Genomic DNA, 11089 nt, shown 5'->3' with positions numbered 1-11089 from the left:
CTATTCAATGACTGCAGTAGGATATGTAGCCCCAGCTAGGTGCTACTTTATAGGATGCGTAAAGTTAGACTTGTGTTCATGGAAATGTGTGTGTCACCTGTGTTTGCTATGAGGGTATTTGGATTGATTAGGGTCTTTGGTGATTCAATAAAATGTGGGAGGAAAACGGTATAGAAAGCAAACATAGATACCAGAGACAGTGTGGGAGGAGAGTGGGAGATGGCAGAGGGTAAGAGATAGGGAATCAAGGATGGTGGGAAAAAAAGCAAAACATAGAAAACAAGAAATGGAAGATCATTTGCTGACAATAACATGCTTGTTGATGTGCTTGATTGAGACAATATACAGTGTGCTCTGGATGGAAAATCTCATTTTGTATGCTGTAATGATGTACAGTGAATGAATGCAAATAAATAAATTGAAATAATAAAAAAATAAAAATAAAAAAGTATTATTTTCCCACATAGTCGACTGTGGTTCAAGTCCCGGACCCAGTGGCTTAAAACTCACACTGGGTGCGTGTGCGTGCGTGCCCAAGATCCCGAGAGGAGAATAGAGAAGTAGGGATTGTGGTGTGGCCATCCCCCCTGGGGGGTGATTTCTCACTTTCTATCTCTCTGTCTCTCTATGTCTGTCTGGTGAGTGCACGTGCCCTATAGCAAAAACCTCTTCCAAAAAAAAAAATAAAGTATTATTTTTTATTTAACTTTGTTTTGTTTTGAGAGTTTTTTTTGCTATAGGGCACATGCATTCACCAGAAAGACAGAGAGAGACAAAAAGTAAGAAATCATCACCCAGCGGGGATGGCCATCCCACAGTCCTTTCTCCTCCATTCTCCTCTCAGGATCTTGGGCACGCATGCACACGTGCCTGGCCTTAGTTTAAACCACCAGGTCTGGTACTTGAACCACCGTCAACAACATGGGAGTCCAGCGACATAGCCATTATGCCATCTGCTGGTCCCTGTTTGTTCATTTTAATTTAACCAGAGAGGGAAGGAGAAAATGAAAGAACATGAGAAAGTAGGCTGCCAGGTCTGGGACTTGAACCACGGTCAGCCATATGGGAGTCCAGTGCCTTTAACCACCACACCACCTGCTAACCCGTAAAGAGAGATTTTGCTATAGGGTACGTTCGCTCTCCAGAGAGAAGGAGAGAGACAGAAAGTGATAAATGACTCCCCAGGGGCAGTGGCCACATCACAGTCTTCTCTGCTCCATTCTCCCTTGAGATTTTGGACACGCACACACTTGTGCATGGCATGAGTTTTAAGCCACTAGGTCCACTAAGCCACTTGAACCGTGGTCAGCCATGTGGAAGTCCAGCACCTTAACCACTTAACCAGTCCAGCGCCACCTGCTGGCCCTGTCGATCCAACTTTTTAAAAAGCTGACCCTCCACAAACTCACCCGTAGATCTCCTAACAGCCTGCAACATTTAAGGCCATAAATTATAGTCATGAGCATTTTACAAAGGATGGATTTTGTGGGGAAGTATTGATAGCTTCAATATGCAAAATTGTGAGTATGTGAACTTTCTCAATGAGTCAGATAACGAATCACAAGTGTAGCCATCTCTCCTCATCAGGAACCATCTTTAAAATCTGAGACTTTAGGAACCAGCAGATAGCATAATGGTTAAGTCACTGGACTCCCACATGGACAACTGTTTTTGAGTCCTGGATCTGATGACTTGAAACTCATGTCAGGTGTGTGCATGCGTTCCCAAAATTCCAAGAGGAGAATGGAGGAGAAGGGATTACAACGTTGGCCATCCTCCCTGGGGGGTGATCTGTGTGTGTGTGTGTGTGTGTGTGTGTGTGTGTGTCTCACCAGCAAATGCACACACTCTATAGTAAAAATCTCTCTCTAAAAAAAAGAAAAAGAAATCATTACATATTCTTTATGTAATTATGATAAAATAAAAATATGTACAAAGGGATTGCAGTGTGACCAGCCCCTAAGAGGGGGAGGGGGTGCTTTTTCACTTTCTCTCTGTCTCTGGCATGTGCATGCATCTCTGCCCAAAAAAGAAAATTATTGTGTTTGGTTTTTTTTTTTTTTTTTTTGCTTGTTTGCTTGTTTATAGAGATTTTTGCTATAGGACATGTGTGTTCGCCAGAGACACAGGGAGAAACAGAGAGAGTGTGAAATCACCCTCAGGGGTGATGGCCATGCTGCAATCCCTTCTCCTCCATTCTCCTCCTGGGATTTTGGGCATGCACACAAAATCAAGCCACCAGGTCTGGGACCTGAACCATGGTCAGCCATGTGGGAATTCAGCACCTTAACTACTATGCCACCTGCTAGCCCTCCCCCCCCCAATTTATAATGTTATTAGATATTTAATTGCTTGATGTTTGGCTATGCATCTTACATGTTTCATAGATTAAAGTCTCTCATAAACTTCAGCCAGCTCCTACACTGATACCATGTGGGAAGAGGACTGTACATGAGTGCTTACGTGACTATCCTTTACAGTAGGGATCACTGTGCATAGCAAAAGATACACACCATTTCATAAGTAATCAGAGCATTCTCAGAGTCCACTTGTAGAGACCAGAAGAAGTCTGTTAACAAAATTATAACAATGTGGTAGTTCCTAAAAAAAACAGAACTGCCATAAGGTCCAGCAGTCCTACTTCTGCACATACAACTAAAAGAATTGAAAACAGAGACTTAACTAGATATTTGTGCACCAATACTGCATTATTTGCAGTAGCCAAAATGTGGGAAGAAACCAAATGTCCATTGCTGGATGAATGGATAAACAAAATGTGGTAGGTACACACATACAATGGAATATTCAACTTTATAAAGGAATGAGGGCCTGCAGATCACTTGTTGTTTGGGATGGCTTGATCCCACATGGCTGAGTACACAGTTCAAATCCCAGACCCAGCAGCTTGAGAAACATGCTAGACTAATGTGTGCATGTGTGCCCAAATCCCAGAAGGAGGGAGAGAGAGAGAAGGAATTGCAGCGTGACCATTCCCTGTAGGAGTGCTTTCTCATTTTCCTCTCCATCTCTCCAGTGAGCATACATGCCCTCTGACAAATTTTTAAAAATAAATAAAAAGGAGTGAAATTCTGATATATACCATAACATGGGTGAACCTTGAAGGCATTACACTAAGAAAAATGCCAGCCACAAAAAAAAAAAAAAAGGTATATGATTATATGAAGTGCCCAGGTGTAGTCAAGATTTATAAAGACAGAAAGAATGGTGGCTACAGAGGCTGCAGTGCAGGGGTGCGTACAAAATTTTAGTCAGCAAAGATAAGAAGAGTTCTGCAGCAGATTGGGCCAGCCAGTGGCATGCTGGTTAAAGCAGCCGGATCCCACATGGCTGACTGTGCTGTTCAAATCTGGGACCTGATGGCCTGAAAAATATCAGGCATGTGTGCATGTGTGCTCAAAATCCTGAGAGAAGGGATTATGTCATGGCCAACCCCCTGACTGGGGAGTGGGGGTGATTTCTCTCTCAATCCCAAGTGAGCACACATGTCCTATAGCAAAAAAAAACAGTTCTGGAGAGGAATGGTGGTGATGCTTGCCCAACATGAATGTACTTAATGCCGCTGACCTGGATGCTTAAACATGCTTAAAATGGGGACCAGCAATTGGCATAATGGCTATGTCACTGGACTCCCATGTAGTCAACTGCAGTTCGAGTTCTGGACCCAGTGGCTTAAACTCACGCGGGGTGCATGTGCGTGCGTGTCCAAGATCCTGAGAGGAGAATGGAGGAGAAGGGATTGTGGCATGGCTAACCGCCCTGGTGGTGATTTCTCTTTCTGTCTTTCTGCCTCTTTCTGGCGAGCACATGTGCCCTATAACAAAAACCTCTCCAAAAAAAACCTTAAAATAGGCCCGGCCTCTATGGCATAGTCAGTTGCATACCAAAATGCAGTTCTGGAAGCCATATGACTGACTGGGCTCAGATACCAGGCTCAGGCAATCTGTGTGTTTGTACCCAGGATCCTGACAGCTGGTGGGCTCAAGGAAGGTGGTCATGGCATGACCAGACTCTATCAAGAATGATTTTTTTTTTTTTTTGGAGAGGTTTTTGCTACAGGGCATGTGCGCTCACCAGAAAGGCAGAGAGACAGAGAGGCAGAAAGCGAGAAATCACCCCCCAGGGGGGATGGCCATGCCACAATCCCTTCTCCATTCTCCTTTTGGGATCTTGGGCACACACGCACATGTGCCTGGCGTGAGTTTAAGCCACGGGGTCCAAGACTCCAACTGCAGTCGACTACATGGGAGTCCAGCGACATAGCCATTACTCCATCTGCTGGTCCTGAGAGTGATTTTCTCTCTTGTGCACATGTACAACTTGTGTTCTTGATTGTGAATAAATTTTTTTCCTTTTTTACTTGAGACTAGGTGCATGTACTCAAGAGAGAGATGAAGAAACAGCAAGAAAGGTAAAAAGCACCCACTCTCTCCAGTGGGGTATGTTTACATTGCAATCCCTTCTTCATTTCTCCATCCTTTTGGAATTTTGGACACACATACATATACACATACTTGGTGTGTTTTTTCAAGCCAGTGGGGTTGGGATTCAAACCATGGTTGGCCATATAGGAACCAGCTCCCTTAATCACTAGTCCATGGTACTGACCCAAAATTAAAACAAACAAAAACTGTTCAAATTGTAAATTTTATGTGCATATTTTATTACAGTAAAAAAGCTTTAATAAAAAGTCTATATTAATTAACCTGTGGACAAACGGAAGAGGAGAGCTAAAGGCAGAAGAGGGTTGAAAATATTTAAGTAATTAAAATTAATAAATAAAAATACGAATTTAATATTATAAAATAATAGGAGTTTGTACTTTCATGGTCTACTGAAGTACTCTGTGTGAAATACACATTTTGGAGTACCTACATTTTTGTTGTTATAAGGTTCATGCGCTTGCTGGAGAAAGAGAGAAGAAAAATGAGAAATCGCTCCCCAGGGGAGGTGGCCATGCTGCAGTCTCTTCTCCATTCTCCTCTTGGGATTTTGGGCATGCACGCACACCCACCTTTGTGATTTTCAAGCCACCAGGTCCGAGACATGTGGAACATTTCACTTGAGATAGCTCCTTTGGCAGAACCAGACTGGCAACTAGCATGGTCACAGAATCAGAATTCTGGAGGTAAAAGGGACCTCGGTGACTTTGTCCATCCCTGTTACAGGTGAGCCTCAACGATGGTGTGGTTGGCCTTCGCTTGCACAGCTTCCATAGTCACTAGCTCCACGATCAAGCACACTATTTCTCAGCCTTTTCTAAACTATTTACACTCTCTTCAAGACATCAGTACTTTTGCCGCCTCAAACTTCCCAAAATATGTTCTCCATTTCCCATTAAAATATCAAGTCTTTCAGAAGGGAACTCCGTCCCCTTCAGTCTCTTGATTCACTTCTGCTTATGCCCTTGACCCTCACTTTCCATCTCTCCCACTGCTCCCTCAATAATCATCCTCCTTTTTCCCACAGACTATTTCCCTCAGCCACCAAAATCCACAGATGTATTCTTAACTTTCTTTGGACTGCTCTAAACTATTTTGTTGCTGTCTCACAGTCACATTTCATGGCACTCACTGCTAAGCTTGTGACTACTGCTCAAGACAACCAGGGTGATACTCACCTGACAAGGGAGACACTGTGGTCACAAAGGTAATTTTCCCAGGGCGAGGCTTATCCACTGCACTCTGGATGTGCAGAATCCTGTGATTTCCCCAAATGTGGGAAACTCGACTGCATAATTCGTGGTAGTGGGGGACTGCATTTGCGCTCTCCACTATTGAAAAAAAAAAAAAGAAAGAAAAAGAAAAAGAACCAGGGTGACACAAAGCACTCTGGTTTTTGCCACCTGGCTGGCCTTGTTTTTTTTTTTTTTAAGTTAGTTTATTCCTTGATGGACAGAGGCAGAGTGAGAGAGAGAGACACAAAGACAGGCCTCCTCAACAGAGTTCCCATGCTACAGCCCTCCCATTTCATCCAGCCCAAATTGTGGTACAAATGTGCGCCTGACATGCTAAGGAGATCCCTGAATGTGAACCCAGGACCTTCCCGCTTTCCCCTGTGGTGCCAGCTGTACTCCACTGAACCCCTGCCTGATCCCTGTACCCCATGCATTTTTAAGGTAATTGCATTTATATAGCAGTTTCACTTATAATATTTTCTGTTTATCCTATGGCCCCATTAGGCACATCATTTTGCAGATGAAGGAAACAGGTTCGCAGAAGTTTTGTTTTTTGGTTTTTTGTTTTTAAGAGGTTTTTGCCTTAGGGTGCATGCACCCACAGGAGAGAGACAGACAGACAGACACAGTGAGAGGGAAAGTGAGAAATCACAGTGGATGTGGCCACTCTACAATCCATTCTTCTGGGATCTTGGGCACACATGCACACTCACTCAGCATGAATTTCAAGCCACCCAGTCCAGGATTCAAACCACATTCAACCATGTGGGAGTCCAGTGACATAACTGCTATGCCATATGCTGGTCCCAACAGACAATATGTTTTACCCAACTTTATACACTTCATACATAGAAGATCTGAACAGAACATTTGCTGAGCACTTAACACACATGACGTACTGGGCAGAGCATCCTGGGTGTATTCTTTAACCTTTGCAGCAACTTTTTTTTAAAGAATTATCTATTTATCTAACTCTATTTGTAGTTATTATTTCTTTAATGTGACCAGAGGCAGTGAGAGAGAAAGGGAAAGCAAGAAAGCAAGCCACCAGGTCCAGGACTTGAACTCTGGTCAGCCATGTGGGAATCCAGCGCCTTTATCCGCCACGTCACCTGCTGGCCCCCTATTATTTTTAGTGGGTTAATTTTTGCCATAGGGCATGTGTGCTCATTGGAGAGAGGGGGAAAGTGAGAAATCTACCCCCCCAGGAGGGATGGCCACACCATAATCTCTTCTCTGTTCTCTTGGGATTTTGGGCATGCACAAGCGTCCGGTGAGATTTTCAAGCCACCAGGTCCAGCACTCAAACTGTGGAGTTGGCTGTGTGAGATCCAGCCACCATAGCCAACACGCCACTTGCTGGCCCTGAGGCAACTGTTCTTCACATTCTTCATTTTATAATTGAAAACACCAAGACTTCATAGAAATTAAAGTGATTTGCCCAAACTAAGATTTTTTTAAGAGATATTTTTGCTAGAGGGTGTGTGCACTCGCCAGAGAGACAGAAAGTGATAAATCACAGAACTTGAACCGTGGTCAGCTACGTGGGAGTCCAGCAACATAACCATTATGTCTTTTGCTGGTTCCTCAAACTAGGATTTTAATTCAGTTAAGATTCAGATTAAAACAACAATTCTGCTATACTACGCTGCTTCCCATCCTTATACAAGTTAAGTATACATTTTCTTTTTTAAATTAAAAGTTTATTTTTTCTGTGACACAGACCCCTGGCAGAGTCTTGTATTACAATTCTTCGAGCCAGCCATAGGCATGCCAAATGTGCTCAGATTGACTGCGAATTTGAACAGCGGACCTTCCAATATGGCTCCAGTATTACACAGTGGCTCCAAACCCCCTGTACCACTGCAAAAGCACCAAGAACTTACATTTTCAATTATCCAAATTGACATGGTACAGTTGGAAAGGCTTTAGTGTCAGTCTTTGAGGTTAGAGTCTCTCTTTGGCTATCTGGCCCCATAGCCTAGTGGTTAAGGGGTTAAGTGGCTAAGGTCAATCATGGTATGAATCCTGGCCCCAGCAACTTGAAGAACACACCAGGTGCACACGGGGTACATGTGCGTGTGTGCCCCAAATCCCAATAGGATGGAGAAATGCAAGAGAAGGAGTTGTAGTATGACCACGCCCCAGTAGGAGGGTTCTCTTTATCTCTGTTTTTCTCTCTGGCAAGAATATGTGCCCTCTGGCAAGTAAAAAAAAGAGAGAGAGAGAGAGAGAATCTCTCTTTGGCCATTTACTAACTCCCTGACCTTAAGACAAGTTACTTAACCTCTCTTACCTGCACTTTCCTCACCTATAGAATAGGAATTTGGGGGCTGGCCGGTGGCGTGGTGGTTAAGGTGCTAGACTCCCACGTGACTGGCTGTGCTTTAAGTCCTGGACCTGGCAGCTTGCTTTCTCACTTTCTCTCTCTCTCTCTTTCTCTGTCTCTCTCTGGTCAAGTTAAAAATAATAAACAAAATTTAATTTAAAAATTATTTTAAAAATATATGAATTTGTACACAGCTGGATACCCTGATTATTTTTGCTCACAGCATCCCCATTTACTTCTTTTATTTTACACTTAACCCAGTTTGTAATTCATTACTGGTGTCCATCTCTACCTGCAGAATATAAGCAACATGAGGGCTGCAACTATATGTGTCTTGTTCACCATTGTATCCCCAGTACATCAAACTGGGCCTGGCACGTGGGGGACCCTGTATGTACTTGTTCAATAAACTCATCCCATCCCAACACAAGTAATGACAAATGGTTGAGATGACGGGTATGCTAATTAACCTGATATCATCACTACATACTGTATTCCTATACTGAAAAATCACATTATGAACTCACAAACATAAGCAATTATGATGTTCATTTATTTTTTAAAGATTTATTTATTTATTTATTGTTATTATTATTTTTCACATGAATTTTGCCAAAGACAGAGAGAGAAAGAGAGGAAGAGTGAGAAAGCAAGCCACCAGGTCCGTGACTCAAACCATGGTCAGCCATGTGGGAATTCCAGCACCTTAACCACCATGCCACCTGCCGGCCATGTTAATTTATTTTTTTATTTAAAGATTTTTGAACTTAATTTATTTCATATATTTTAATTTGACCAGAGAGGGACAGAAAGAAAGAGAGAAGGTGAGAAAGCAATCTGCCAGGTCTGGGATTCAAACAGCGGTCAGCCATGTGGGAGTCCAGTGCCCTTAACCACCACGCCACCTGCTGGCCCCTATATGTTAATTTAAAAAGTAATAGGCCAGCCCATGGCCTGGTGGTTAAGGCAGCTGGAATCCACATGGTCAATCATGTAGTTCAAGTCCTGTACCCAGTGACTTGGAAACACAAGTGAGGGAGAAAGAGATGAGAAAGGATTGTGGCATGACCATTCCCTGTGGTTGGAGGAGGTACTTTCTCTCCCTCTCTTGCTCTTCTCCAGTAACTGCACAAACCCTCTGACAAATAAGTAAATAATTTAAAAGTGCATAAACTATCAGAAGTAATGATAGTGCTGCTCTGGTAGTCTAGTGGTTAAGGGAGTCAGACCCCACATAGCCGACCATGTTTTGAATTCCAACCCCAGCAACTTGGAAAACATGCCAGGTGCATGTGTGTGCATGCCTCGAATCTCGATGAGATAAGGAAATGGAAGAGAAGGAATTGCAGGATGACTATGCCTTATTGAAGGATGCTTTCTCCCTCTTTCTTTCTCTGGTCAGCGCACATGTCCTCTGGAAAATTAGAGAAAAGGAAAGAAGAGGGGAAAGCAGGAGGAGGGGAGGGGAGAGAAAAGAGAGAAGAGGAGAGCTGTTCCTCCTGGTTCTCCTCCTTTAACATCCCCAGCAGAGGGGAAGGAGCACCTCATTACTGCTTGGTGGGCTCATTATCAACGGGGGAGATAAAGTTTCAGTTCCTTAATGAGCCTCTTTATACGTCCCATTGCACAGGTGTTGGGTCACCTGGTTACAGACTTGCCAGCTGTACAGACTGGGCCCCCCATTCTGCCTTTGGTGGCACAGGGCAAGGGGGCACTTTTTTGTTTGTTTTCCTGTGTCATTTGGATGGAAGAGCAATTGCTGTCTACAGTTTTTGTTTGCTAGGCTTCCCTTTCCCAGCCCTTTGGCTGGAAAGAGCAGGCTGCTGCTGGGGCACCCATTGGCATTTCCAGGTTGCTAGCTTCTTCAGCTCCAAGTTTGGAATATATGAGGTACAAAGAAAACTCAAGGAATTCACTAGTATGTCATTACTTGGGTTCCAAGGCCCCTAACCAGTCTGTCATCTTCTTTTCAGAGTCTTCATATTTTTTAAAAGAATTATTTACTTTTATTCATTCATTTTATTTTCATTTGATCAGAGAGATACGCAGAGAGAGAAAGAGGGAAAGTGAGAAAGCAAGCCACCAGGTCTGGGACTTGAACCATGTTCAGCCATGTGGGAGTGTCCAGTGCCTTAACCACCACACCACCTGCTGGTCCCAGAGTCTTCATACTTAAAAATATATATTTTATTTAACTTTATTTATTTGTTTGTATTTTAATTTGACCAGAGAGGGACAGAGAGAGAGAGGGAAAGTGAGAAAGCAAGCCACCAGGTCTGGGACTTGAACCATGTTCAGCCATGTGGGAGCCCAACAACCTTAACCACCACACCATCTGCCGACCCAAATCTTCATATGTTTTAAAATATATCATCAGGCAGTGGTGTGGTGGTTAAGGCAGCTGAATCCCACATGGCTGACTATGCAGTTTGAATCTCGGGCCTGGAGGGGATATATCTTGTCCAGGATTTTACTTATATTTAGTGAAAGAAATTTGAAAAGGTATGTCTAATCCTTCTTGGAAGTTATAGTCCTGCTTGGCACTTTTTAAAAAAGGCACACTTGACTATGTGATTCTCCTAGTTAAATCTTCCAATGATATCCCATCACTAAGGATAAACAAAAAAAAAAATCTTTCACATGACTTTATTAAAACGTCTTCAGGGCTGGGACCAGCAGTTGGCGTAATGGCTATGTCGCTGGACTCCCATGTAGTCGGCCGCGGTTTGAGTCCCAGACCCGGTGGCTTAAACTCACGCTGGGCGCGTATGCATGTGTGCCCAAGATCCTGAGAGAAGAATGGAGGAGGTGCCCCCCTGCGCGGCACCCCCCGGGCCGGACGCCAAGGTGGCGGCGGGCGCCCCCCCTCCCCCGCGCTCTCAGGGGCGGACGTGTGGCCTCTGGGCCAGCAAGCTGAAGCTGAAAACAAGGATTAAGAACTTGCAACCATAAGCAACAGAAAGAATCTTTAGCTGTCTTAAACCAATTGAGAAATATATTGTATAGGAGGATTTTCTCTACCTTTGGACAGTGAGAAGATGATGGTTACCAGCCCTGCATTACCT

The 11089-nt window shown here is 43.7% G+C and overlaps 1 non-coding gene across 1 annotated transcript; it reads left to right on the top strand.

Moving 5' to 3' along the window:
• Positions 1 to 5630: 5630 nt before the first annotated feature.
• Positions 5631 to 5792, top strand: LOC114008169 (U1 spliceosomal RNA). The gene has a single exon (XR_003549732.1). It is a non-coding gene; the product is annotated as a U1 spliceosomal RNA (small nuclear RNA).
• Positions 5793 to 11089: the final 5297 nt, after the last annotated feature.

Source organism: Tupaia chinensis, unplaced genomic scaffold, assembly GCF_000334495.1.
Source record: "Tupaia chinensis unplaced genomic scaffold, TupChi_1.0 Scaffold000294_5, whole genome shotgun sequence".
Classification (NCBI taxonomy): Eukaryota; Metazoa; Chordata; class Mammalia; order Scandentia; family Tupaiidae; genus Tupaia; species Tupaia belangeri.
Note: the sequence above shows the minus strand (reverse complement) of the source record. Positions and strands in the feature narration are given on the sequence as shown.